This window comes from Schistocerca piceifrons, chromosome 11 (genome assembly GCF_021461385.2).
Source record: "Schistocerca piceifrons isolate TAMUIC-IGC-003096 chromosome 11, iqSchPice1.1, whole genome shotgun sequence".
NCBI classification, from domain to species: Eukaryota; Metazoa; Arthropoda; class Insecta; order Orthoptera; family Acrididae; genus Schistocerca; species Schistocerca piceifrons.
The window spans coordinates 88,525,011-88,538,267 of NC_060148.1; the positions used below are offsets into that span (position 1 = coordinate 88,525,011).

At 39.9% G+C, this 13,257-nt stretch overlaps 1 protein-coding gene across 2 annotated transcripts in view; it reads right to left on the bottom strand.

Moving 5' to 3' along the window:
- LOC124720448 (RNA-binding protein 48) overlaps positions 1 to 13,257 on the bottom strand; it is a 69,564-nt gene that overhangs the window by 36,478 nt on the left and 19,829 nt on the right. The gene's annotated exons all lie outside the window — the stretch shown is intronic.

Here is a 13,257-nt window from a genome sequence, read left to right on the forward strand (position 1 = left end):
CGATTGAAGTGTTTTTCTTAATGGTTTAGGATTTTATGTAGCTGCTGGTTCACTCCTTGTTGTTTAAGCAGAGACAGAACAGTTCATGAGATCCGTTACCTGACGTAACTTTTGAAATATTTACCTCTTTCTTTTAATCCAGTCGCTGTAGTTGATTCTCTTGAAGCAGAGGTCCTGCTAATCAATGTCTCTGAAATCCCATGCATAACCGAGGAAAGGCTTAACTTTTTCATGTTCTGCATCTGTTATTGAAGCAAAAGAAGATAACTTCTACTCGTGTCATGAAAAAACACGTCTACTACTTTCCTTTTACAAACATGTATTTCCTTGAATGGGTGAACAGATCATTAGAGTGACCTGTGAATTTGAGTAGAACACAACATTACATATGAGGTACTCATCAAAAGCTCAATATGACAATCCAGATTACAGTACATTTCATTTTTCACAAAACCGTCCTCTCTCTTGTATTCCTGCTTGGAGAGTGCGGTTGCTCTTTGATAGCTAAGCCACTGTCAAACTGCAACACCAAGATGTAAAAGGCCCCTCCCACATCGGGTGAAGCCATTTATTTGTTGTCACACCTTGGCATTTTGTCGTATTTTACATCTCCCATTCAATGTCTGCACATATGAAAAAGAAACACCTGTACACAGTATGTGTTCTGAGACTTACTCCCTACTTAATATCATTCTGTCACGACCTTTCCCTGTACTACACAAGAAGTGTGAAAAGTCATTTGCTTAAGTGGCTTGTAGCACTTCACTACTGTCCCAGACATGACATCTGTTGTATCAATAGTGAGGTGGCCAGTAAATGCAAGTGCACACCTACAAGAGGTAACACATTAATACATTTATTTAAACTATGTATGCATAATAACTGAGTTACACACAACTTATGTATATCGTAGGTTCTTGTGTGGGGCTGAGTTATGTGCAAATGAAGGTTTTTATTTTTTTTATTTTTTTATTTTTTTTTACCACATCTAGTTCCGTAGGACAAAACTGAGGAGGAAATTTCCAAGGTCATGGAATGTGTCAGTACATGAAATTACAACATAAAAAATAAAGTAAAATGTTTATGAACCCAAAAAAAGAGAAGCCATAAGTTTATGTAAATGCAATCAACAATATAACACAAGAATCAGCTTAATTTTTCAAGTAACTCCTCGACAGAATAAAAGGAGGCTCCCATGAGGTAACTCTTCAGTTTTGAGTTGAAGGTGCGTGGAATATGGCTAAGATTTTTGAACTCTTGTGGTAGCTTATTGAAAATGGATGCAGCAGTATACTGTGCACCTTTCTGCACAAGAGTCAAGGAAGTGTGATCCAAATGCAGATTGGACTTCTGCCTAGTATCAACTGAGTGAAAGCTGCTAATTCTTGGAAATAAGCTGATATTGTCAACAAGAAACAACAACAAAGACTATATATATTGAGAGGCCAATATCAGAATACCCAGACTCGTGAACGGGGGTCGACAAGAGGTTCGGAAACTTACACCACTTATTGCCCGAACTGCCCATTTCTGAGCCAAAAATATCCTTTGAGAATGGGAAGAGTTATAACAAAATATAATACCATATGACATAAGCGAATGAAAATAAGTAAAGTAGACTACTTTTCATGTCGAACAATCACTTACTGCAGATACTGTTTGAATAATAAAAATGGCAGCGTTAAGTCTTTGAACAAGATCCTGAAAATGGGCTTTCCATGACAGTTTACCATCTACCCTAACATCAAGAAATTTGAACTGTTCAGTTTCACTAATCATATGCCCATTCCATGAAATTAAAATGTCAGGTTTTGTTGAATTGTGTGTTGGAAACTGTAAAAATGGAGTCTTACTGTGATTTAGCTTTAGCTCATTTATACAAGCCATGAACTTACGTCATGTACTGCACTAGTTGAAACAGAGCCAATGTTGCACACAACATCCTTTACTGCCAAGCTAGTGTCATCAGCAAACAGAAATATTTTAGAGTTACCCATAATATTAGAGGGCATATCATTTATATAAATAAGGAACAGGAGTGGCCAAACACAGATCCCTGTGGCACCCCCCACTTGACAGTATCCCGCTCAGACCCCACATCACAGCCATTCTCACCACTGTGAATGTTGACTTTTTCCTGTCTATTGTTGAAATAAGAGGTGAACCAATTGTGAGCTACTCCCTGTATTCTGTAATGGTCCAACTTCTGGAGCAATACCCAGTGATCAACACAGTCAAACGCCTTAGTTAAAAAAGACTCCTAGCATTCTAAATCTTTTGATTAGTCCGCCCAGTACCTCACAGAGAAAAGAGAATATGGCATTTTCAGTTGTTAAATCACTTCTAAAACCGAGCTGTACATTTGATGGCAATTTATGAGAAATAAAATGATCAATTATCCTTACATACACAGCCTTTTCAATAACTTACGCAAACACTGATGGCATATAAATAGGTCTACAATTGTCTACATTATCCATTTCTCCCTTTTTATAAAGTGGTTTTACAACTGAGTACTTCAATCATTCAGGAAACTGACCATTCCTAAAAGGAAAAATTACAAATAAGGCTAAATACAGGGCTAACATGTGCAGCACAGTACTTTAATATTCTGCTAGGCACTCCATCATATCTATGAGGGTCCTTAGTCTTCAGTGATTTAATTGTTGACTCTATCTCCCCTTTGTCAGTATCACAAAGGAGTATTTCATACATCAATGTCGGAAAGGCATTTACTAAGAGAGTTATATGATACCCTGAAAAAATTAAGTTTTTATTTAATTCATCAGCAATGCTCAGAAAATGATTGTTAAATAATGTACATATACCTGACTTAACAGTAACAGAAATATTTTTACTACGAACTGACTTTATATTGTCACCCTTGTGCTGCTAACCAGACACTTCCTTCACAACCGACCATATGGTTTTAATCTTAACCTGTGAATTAGCTATTCTATTTGTGTACCACATACTCTTTGTCTTCTTAATAACATTTTTCAGCACTTTACAATATTGTTTGTAGTGGGCTACTGTACGCTGATTGTGGCTCCTTTAACATTTTGATGTAATTCCTGCTTTGTTCTACATGATATCCTTATCCCACTAGTCAGCCACCCAGGCTGTCTTTTACTGCTAGTACCCTGTCTAGAATGTTCTAATGGAGAGCAACTTTCAAAGAGCAAGAGAAATGTGTTAAGGTGAGCATTATATTTGTCATCTATGTTATCGGCACTATAAACATCCTGTCACTACTTTTCTTTAATGAGTTTCAAAAAACCCTATTGCTGTTGGAGTAGCTTTTCTACATAGTTTGTAATTATATGTGTCATTTCCTTGAGTACAGAAACCTTTTAGTGTTAAAATTTGTAAATCATGGTCTGAAAGGCCATTCACCATTTTACTAACAGAATGCCCATCTACTAATGAAAAAGAATAAAAATGTTGTCTATGGCTGTGCTATTGTTCCCCTGCACCCTGGTTGGAAAAAACACAATCTACATTAGATCATATGATATTGGAGATCTTCCAACATCTTTTTTCTTGCATAATCATATACAAAATTAATACTGACGTCACCACATATAGTCCACCCAGCTAGCCATGCGGTCTAACGCACTGCTTCCCGAGAGGGAAGGCATGCCGATCCCCGGCATGAATCCGCCTGGCACATTAGTGTGAAGATCCGGTGTCCGGCCAACCTGTGGATGGTTTTTAAGGCAGTTTTCCATCTGCCTCTGCGAATGTCGGCTGGTTCCCCTTATTCTGCCTCAGTTACATGAGTGTGGGTTTTAAGGGAGAGGGTAAGGAGTCATTCCAATCCCGGGAGCGGAAAGGCTTACCTTAGGGGGAAAAAAGGACGGGTATACACTCGCATACACACACATATCCATCCACACATATTCAGACACAAGCAGGGTGTCTGTATATGTGTGGATGGATATGTGTGTGTGTGAGTGTATACCCGTCCTTTTTTCCCCCTAAGGTAAGTCTTTCCGCTCCCGGGATTGGAATGACTCCTTACCCTCTCCCTTAAAACCCACATCCTTTTGTCTTTCCCTCTCCTTCCCTCTTTCCTCATGAGGCAACAGTTTGTTGCGAAAGCTTGAATTTTGTGTGTATGTTTGTGTGTCTGTCGACCTGCCAGCACTTTCATTTGGTAAGTCACATCATCTATGTTTTTAGATATATTTTTCCTATGGGGAATGTTTACCTCTGTTATAATCATACATAGGTACATACGCACATACATACATACACCACATATAACTAACTTTTGGTACTTCCTATAAAGTGAACCAAGAACCCTCTGAGGCTTGAGTAGAAATGCTCTGAAGTCAGATTCAGGGGACCTATACAAAACAAAAATTAGAAGTTTAGCTTGATTTGTCCTTGAATGTAACAAATAGTCTTGAATTCTAATTCACATGCAAAAGTCTATGAATATTAATAATACTTAGTAGCACTGAGCTGCTCCAATATCACATTCCTCGTTGCAATCTACTACATCAGTGTTTAAAGGTCTATAGACGCACTCGATCTGTGGAGTGAACTCTGAATTGTGGTTGCTTAAAGGGCTGTACTGACAAATCAGAACTACTTGCAGAGAGGCCACATCACTTTAGTGTCCTCTGGTGACGTGTACGCGACACACACCTTGTCAGAGATATCGAGTAACGGAATGATGGTCTCACCCAGCGATCTGCTCGTGGGAGGTTTAACAATAACAAAAACGAGACAGTCCAGAACAAAAGCAGGGTCATTGTACATATAGGGATACGACGAGATACTGACAAGGGAACCTCCCCATCGCACCCCCCTCAGATTTAGTTATAAGTTGGCACAGTGGATAGGCCTTGAAAAACTGAACACAAATCAATCGAGAAAACAGGAAGAAGTTGTATGGAACTATGAAAAAATAAGCAAAATATACAAACTGAGTTGTCTATGCGCAAGATAGGCAACATCTAGGATAGTCTGAGTTCAAGAGCGCTGTGGTCCCGTGTTTCGCGTGAGCAGCTGCGGATCGAAAGGTCAACGGTTCAAGTCTGCCCTTGAGTTCAAATTTTAATTTCTTATTTTCGCAAAGTTATGATCTGTCCGTTCGTTCATTGATGTCTCTGTTCACTGTAATAAGTTTAGTGTCTGTATTTTGCGACCGCACCGCAAAACCGTGCGATTAGTAGACGAAAGGACGTGCCTCTCCAATGGGAACCGAAAACATTTGATCGCAAGGTCTTAGGTCAACCGATTCCTCGACAGGAAAACACGTCTGATATATTCTATACGACACTGGTGAAGGCATGTGCGTCACATGACAGGAATTACTTTGTCGACCCACCTAACTTGTACACTTGGCAAATGGGTAAAAAGATTCTTCTACCTTGCCCAATTTAGGTTTTCTTGTGGATGTGATAATCACTCCCAAAAAAGTGATGAAAACATAAGAGTTTGTCACATAAACTGAAAATAAAATATTATACTTTCCACTGGAGGCAGGACTTGAACCAAAGACCTCTCGTTCCGCAGCTGCTCACGCTAACCACAGGACCACTGCACTCCTGAGATCGCGCTATCCTTGATGTTGCCTATCTTGCGTATGGACTACTCAAACTGTATATTTTACTTATTTTTTCATAGTTCCACACAAATTCTTCCTGTTTTCTCGATTGATCTGTGTTCAGTTTTTCAAGGCCTATCCACTGTGCCAACTTATAACTGAATCTGAGGGGAGTGCGATGGGGAGGTTCCCTTGTGAGCACTTCATACAGCACGCAACAAGCAACTGCCAGTCGGCCAGCCAACCTTAAATCTGTGCGAGTGGTGCTGATCACGTGGCATACGTACTCCGTCTCTAGAGGCCAAGAGTGGCGGCTGTTGTAGTGAGCAGCTGCATCCCTGAGTCACTATAGATATCCACTGTAGGTGTCATGGAACCTTACACATTGACCATCTTTGAGTTTCTTTGTACCTATTGGGCTGAGATCAGTGTTCACACATTGATTTTGTAAAGCAGTAGAATATACTTACTAAAAAAAACTAAAAAGAGAAAAGATTGAAAATTTCCAAGTGGCGTCACGTACACGGCTCACAAAAAAAGTATCAAACTTAACATTATATCGTGATACTTTCTGTGCCTTTATTATGCACACTTACTGTATTTACTCGAATCTAAGCCGCACTTTCTTTCCTGTCTTTGTAATCCAAAAAACCGCCTGCGGCTTAGAATCGAGTGCAAAGCAAGCGGAAGTTCTGAAAAATGTTAGTAGGTGCCGCCACAACTAACTTCTGCCGTCGAATATATGTAGCATGCTTTGTAGACACAAAGATAAATACTGGTGCCAAAACCTCTGCGTCAATAAATAAATTTTAAAAAAGGTGGAAGACGAGCTTTTTTTCTGCGTCCCGAGTTTCGACCATTTTCATACATTATCCAACGAAGTAAATACAAATTCCGTATTGTTCATCTTCGAATGTAGCAGAATTTCAATGTACTACGAAAATACGACTGGCAAGACTGTTTGGGATGTTTGTCAATACGGCCAACTCTACGTTCTGAATTTTTTCCTAACTGCTAATAGGAACCTGATGAAATGTGAATCACATGCACTATTCTCTTCACCATAAGAATAATACGAATATAAACATTTTGCCATGTATTCTTTCGTGTTTGCTGCTATCTCATTTAAATCCTGTCTGCCTAATAAACTACGAAACTAGAGCGAGACAACAGCAAACGCGGAAGAATATACGTATCGTGTCATGTTTATATGCATATTATTTTTATGCCTAACAGTGATACAGTCAGAAATGAAGCACGGCAACTGAATAGATTTTTAAATCTAAGATGACTAATTTCTGTGCAGAATTTGATGTAGTAAAGAAGCGGCCGCAAAGATTTTCAAACGGAGAAAAATTTTCGCCTAACTCTCGTTCAGAGCATGTTCTATCATACACAGTCTATTATTTGGTTCTTGTTGATCATTATCAAAGAAAGCAGCAGTGTAAGTAACAACAAATAGCAGTCTCTTGCCATTGTTTCGCTAATGAGACGATTCCTCTCTTTTTTTTTTAATTGTAAGCGGCGGTAGCGCGCACAAAAGCAAGCCATGCCGCGAGCGGCGACAGGCCGTAAACACGCACTATCAGAATGCGACAAATAGTGCATGACACAGTACAGTAATGCATTTTCAGCTTACAGTGGCGTAAACACCTATAACAAAGAAAACGGCACTTATCAGATCAAAGCAAAATAAGCAATCGATTCAAACCAGACGAAGCACGTGAAAAAGGAAGGGGACCCGTATAAATACTGACGGAGCGCCTGACGCATAGCAATGGCTACCTGGTAAAGCTTAACTGCTGAGCTTACGACTCGAACCAAACTACTGTAGCTGCATCGTCATTCATTCGACCTAAATTGTGTCTCATTTTACAATGGACCAACTTTGTTTCGATTTGGAGGTGCGGCCTAAAACTTTTTTCTCCCCTTGAATTTCGAGTCTCAGATTTCAGGTGCAGCTTAGATTCGTGAAATTTTTTTTTCCTTTATTTCAAGTCTCATTTTTCAGGTGCGGCTTAGATTCGAGTGTGGCTTAGATTCGAGTAAATACGGTATATTACACAGAAATTAAACATGTTCGTTTAGTTGTACAGGAATGAAAAATGAACAAAGCAAAACCAGAAATAAATGCTTTATTGTTGCAAACAGAAAAAGAATTCCAAAATGAAAATAACAACACTTGGATGGAAATAATACTGTACACTTGTCGCATTTCAGTACTCTGCATTCCCACCTCTGGCTCGTATCAAAGCAACACACTTGCGGATTACATTCCGGGGGACGGCTGTCTGTTCGTCCAATAAAGCTGCCGTCAGTTCCCGGAGTGTGCGGGATTGCTGGGGTCGATTCTGGATGTGCCTACCAAGTCGATCCCACAGATACTCATTGTAATAGAGGCCTGGGTTACACCCAAGTCTGCCCGTTGCACAAATTCTAGCAGCTTCTAGTAACTGTCTCTAGTGGAACGCACAGTGGCTCCATCATACAGTAATGTGAAATGTTGCCAATATTGATGATGGTGATGATTTTAGGTGAGGGGTGCTCAACATCACAGTCATCAGCACCCGATGAAAAGTCAACATGCCAATCTCACAAGTGGGGACGAAGGCTGTCCCCGCATGGAGAGCAGTTCATAAAGCATTAAAGTCTGCCTTGCTTCCCCACCAATTTAAGGATTACAGATGAGGCCTGACAGTTCACAAACTGTTACCAACCTTGTAACACTGGAATCAGTATCAGTGAAGGTGGTGGGCAGTTCTCCATCGAGACTGAGGGTTTCTCTGATATCAGTATATAAGACACACATTGCCAAAATATGCTGAACTGAAAGTGGCACACCACAAGCCTCACAGAGGAAGCCACATGTTAAATTACGTCCGATGCGCAGCCTGGTAAGCAAAATCTCCATCCAGGGGTGAGGCTGGCGTGAAGTCTGCCGTGCTTGTGTGGTCGATTTGAGCGATTGCAGTTTGCTTTCTGTCAACTTCACCCATTCAGTCTCCCACTGAAGCATGGTGCGTCTGTCAGAAAATGAGATGACAGCATGCAATGGGATGGGACACTGACTGACAACACCATTCTGACATGCTTCCTCGGCTTGCTTCTGACATGGCTTTGTTGGCCATGTCGTTTCCCTGTATCCTGATGTGACTAGATACCCAGCAAAAGATCACCTCCTTGGTGTTGCAGCCACTGTAAGAAGTCATGAATGAGCTGAATCAACTGGTCTACTGTTGCCAATATGTTTTTTGATGGATAGTATACAGTTCTCCAGAACTTCTGCAATGTAGTGCACAGCTGCCAATCACTACGAGGTCACTTTTACAGTTCCAGAATGTGTCTCCTCAAACTATCACTGATCCACAACTGTAAGCAACTGTCTCCCACATGTTCCAAGGCAAATAATGTTCACCTTGCTATCTCCAGTGTAAGAGATGCTAGTTGATATGCTCTTGTGCAAACTGCATACGGCCTCTTCAGTGCTGGGAGTTCAGAACTGTAAAGGTCCTCTGGAAATGGAGCCGATCTTCCCTTAGTATACTTCAGAATGTCTATGCATTAATTAGCGCACCTCATAAGTCTCTAGCCGCATCGTGTCGTTTTCGGAGGGCCTGAAGTTGAACAAATTGGTCCTCACCTAGTGTTTTTTTCCATTTTCATCCTGACCCATGTCAGTGTTTGACTGTGTGTTGTTGTTGATACCTCTACCACCACCTGTACATTACTGGTTGAGGCAGCCCCAGCCACCCGTCCTTCCACAAGAGGGCCACTGCACAAATGATTTATTGTCATGGTGAATGCCATCCCACATCTGGTGCCCTAACCTGCCATTATGACACCTAACACAGCACTGACTTGCCACAATGTACATCCCGAACCACTGCTGTTTGAAGGTGCAGCCACAACAATAACTGCTGTGATTGGTGAGTATGCATTTGATATCAACATGAACCACATCAATGGCCATAATAGATAAACAAACAACTCTTCAGAGCACCACAGATTTGAAACACAGAGGGTCACTAGTTTTTTGTGAGACGTTTACAAACCATAAAACAGTTTAAACCTTAACACAACCATCCATAGCATCATCATCTTCAAATCATGAGGCCGGACGTTCAGTTCCAACTAAAAGCCGCTCTTTTTAATTGACATTGCAAAACACTAAGACAAATTCTTTACAGAAGAAGAATGTAAAAACTGATAGAAGCTGACTTCAGGGAAGATCAGTGTGGGTTCCAGAGAAATGTAGGAAATGTAGGCAATACTGACCCCGCAACTTATCTTAAAACATAGGTTAAGGAAAAACCAACCTATATTTATAGTATCTGTAGACTTAGAGAAAGCCTTTGACAATGTTGACTGGAATATTCTCTTTGAAGTTCTGAAGGTGGCAGGGGGTAAAATACAGGGAGCAAAGGGCTATTCACAACTTGTTCAGAAACCAGACGGCAGTTATAAGAGTTGAAGGGGATGAAAGGGAGGCAGCGGTTGAAAAGGAAGTGAGGCAGTTTTGCAAACCTATTGCCAATGTTATTTCATTTACATTGAATATGCTGTACAGGAAACCAAAGAAAAATTTGGAATAGGAATTCAATTTCAGAGAGAAGAAATAAAAATGTTGAGGTTTGCCGATGACACTGTGATTCTGTCAGAGACAGCAAGGGACTTGCAAGAGCAGTCAAACAGGATGGACAGTGTCTTGAGAGGAGGATACAAGATGAGCACCAACAAAAGCAAAATGAAGATAACGGAATGTAGTCTGAAATTAAATCAGATGGCACTGAGATAATTAGATTAGGAAGTGAGACACTTAAAATAGCAGACAAATTTTGATATTTGGGCAGCAAAATAACTGATAATGGATGAAGTAGAGAGGATATAAAATGTAGAGTGGCAATGGCAAGGAAAGCATTTCTGAAGAAGAGAGATTTGTTAACATCAAATATAGATTTAAGTTTTAGGGAATCTTTTCTGAAGGTACTTGTCTGGAGTGCAGCCATGTATGGAAATGAAACATGGATGGTAAACAGTTAAGGTAAAAAGAGAATGGAAGTTTTCGAAATGTGGTGCCACAGAAGAATGCTGAATATTAGGAAAATTACTGAATAGAATTGGGGAGACAAGAAATTTGTGGCACAACTTGACCAAAAGAAGGGGTCAGTAGATAGCACACATTCTGAGACATTAAGGGATCACCAATTTAGTATTGGAGGGAAGTGTGTGGGGTAAAAATCATACAACGAGACCGAGAGGTGAATATAGTAAGCAGATTCAGAAGGATGTAGGTTGCAGTAGGTACTCGGAGATGAAGAGGCTTGCACAGGAAGGAGTAGCACCAAGAGCTGCATCAAACCAGTCTTTGGACTGACGACCACAACAACAAAACAAAATGTACATTTATAAGCAAACTGAAATATTAATTAACACATACTGAATCATAAACTTTTTAAAAATAAATCTTTTACTTTTTAGTCACTAATTGCATGAGAACATGATTATTGGTAAAGTCTGTGGTGCAAGCCAGTGGCCGGTTCAGGTAAAGTGCAGTCCTCCTATCCACCAGAAAACTAGGAGGGGAAGGGGTGGCAGGTTTCTTGTTCCTGCTGTTCTTTACACATGGGAAAGCTCTCTGCTGCTCATATTTGGCATCAGTGTGAGTGGACCTGGGGTCATCCTGATAGAACTGGAAGAGTAAAAAGCCCTGCCTCTACCTAGGACTGAAGCAGGCACCCTCATGACTAGAGTCTTGTGCTCTACCATTAGACCGCCACAGTTCAAGTGGCTGATGATAAATTATAATATGGTACATTAATAAGAAATATCAAACTGTAAAAAATTTACAGTTTTACTTGTAGAGATTACGAATAAACAAAATACAGTATTATTTCTTCATTTAATAATAAAACACTTCTCACTTTTCTACCAACTTTTAACTTGTTATCAATCCACGTATACAAGATGTCACTTTAAAAAAATTATGATCAAATATTTCTCAATAATATTTTAATGATATGAATAAAATAGTAAGAAACATCCCACATGGGAAAAATATAGTAAAAAACAAAGATGCTGTGACTTACCAAACGAGAAAGCGCTGGTAGATAGACACAACAAAAAACACACAAACACATACACAAATTTCAAGCTTTCACAACCCACAGTTGCTTGGTCAGGAAAGAGTGGAGGAGAGGGAAAGACGAATGGATGTGGGTTTTAAGGAAGGGGGTAAGGAGTCATTCCAATCCCGGGAGCGGAAAGACTTTCCTTAGGGGGAAAAAGGGACAGGTATACACTCGTGCATACACACATATCCATCTGCACATATACAGACACAGGCAGACACATGTAAAGGCCTTTACATATCTCTGCCTGTGTCTGTATATGTGCAGATGGATGTGTGTGTGCGCGCGCAAGTGTATACCTGTCCCTTTTTCCCCCCTAAGGTAAGTCTTTCTGCTCCCAGGATTGGAATGACTCCTTACCCTCTCCCTTAAAACCCACATCATTTCATCTTTCCCTCTCCTTCCCTCTTTCTTGATGAAGCAATCGTGAGTTGCGAAAGCTTGAAATTTGTGTGTGTGTTTTTTACTGTGTCTTATCTACCAGCTCTTTCTCGTTTGGTAAGTCACAGCATCTTTGTTTTTCAATAACATTTTAATTTGATAATAAATGTAAGAAAAAGTAGTTCCTTTTAACAAGAACTGAATATGCAAAGAACTGGTGATTTGAAGTCTAGTATGTGTGTGAACAAAGTACAAATATTGCCTTGCGAGCAGGTGTCTCAGCCCGAGTAAGAAATGATATGCACCGTGACAGATATGATGTAATGTTTGTGCAGCACCAACAGGTAATAATTTATAAATATGAATTCTTTAATATGTTCACTGATCCATAATGTATAAACTAGGCACTCTGGAGAGCGGCAGTGTGACAGTATGGACTTCATCTGAATTAAATTCGGAAATTTTCCTCATAAACATTACAGGAGAGAAATTTGCTGTACATTTGTTGTCTATAAATGAGCAAGCGAGTATACAAGTAATTTTATTATAATTTTGATAACAAATAAATTGGACAAGAGTAACCAAAAGAAAGAAAGCTTTATATATCATTTGTTTGAGGTACTCGTTGGGCAATATGCACCAGATGGAACCTGACAACAGAAATCCTTACTTCACAGTAGATGCTGCACGTGGATACCAAGGCCACACAGAGTGAAAATGAGGACTTCAAGAGTAGTACGCCTGTATGTACTTCAATAACTTCCACATTAAACTAAAGCTGCTGAAAAATGAATGAATGAACAGATCTCTTGCAGAATTTTCACTGAATCACTATCCGTGCGGAATTCAGTGTTGAAAATGTTAGAAAGTGAAGCTGCAGCAATCGGAGAAATAAAAATAGTAGTAGTTCGACTCTGATGTAAATTACAAAGTGGTTGTTTTTGAAAACCTGGATTGGAGAAGAGACTTACTGAAAAGCAAAAGCAATCACTTTAAATTTTGACTCCAATCCTGGCACAATCGCCTTTCAGCAGCTCTGGCAATGAGCAGTTGCCAGACTCATGGGAGATTTGCATCAGTTTGTCAGAGAATACAAAAATTAAAAAGAATACGCATGCTGCTCCCTGACAGAATTCTCTGACAATGGTGGCTGCTTATTGTTCAAATTGTAGTGGTTCGAAAAGTACT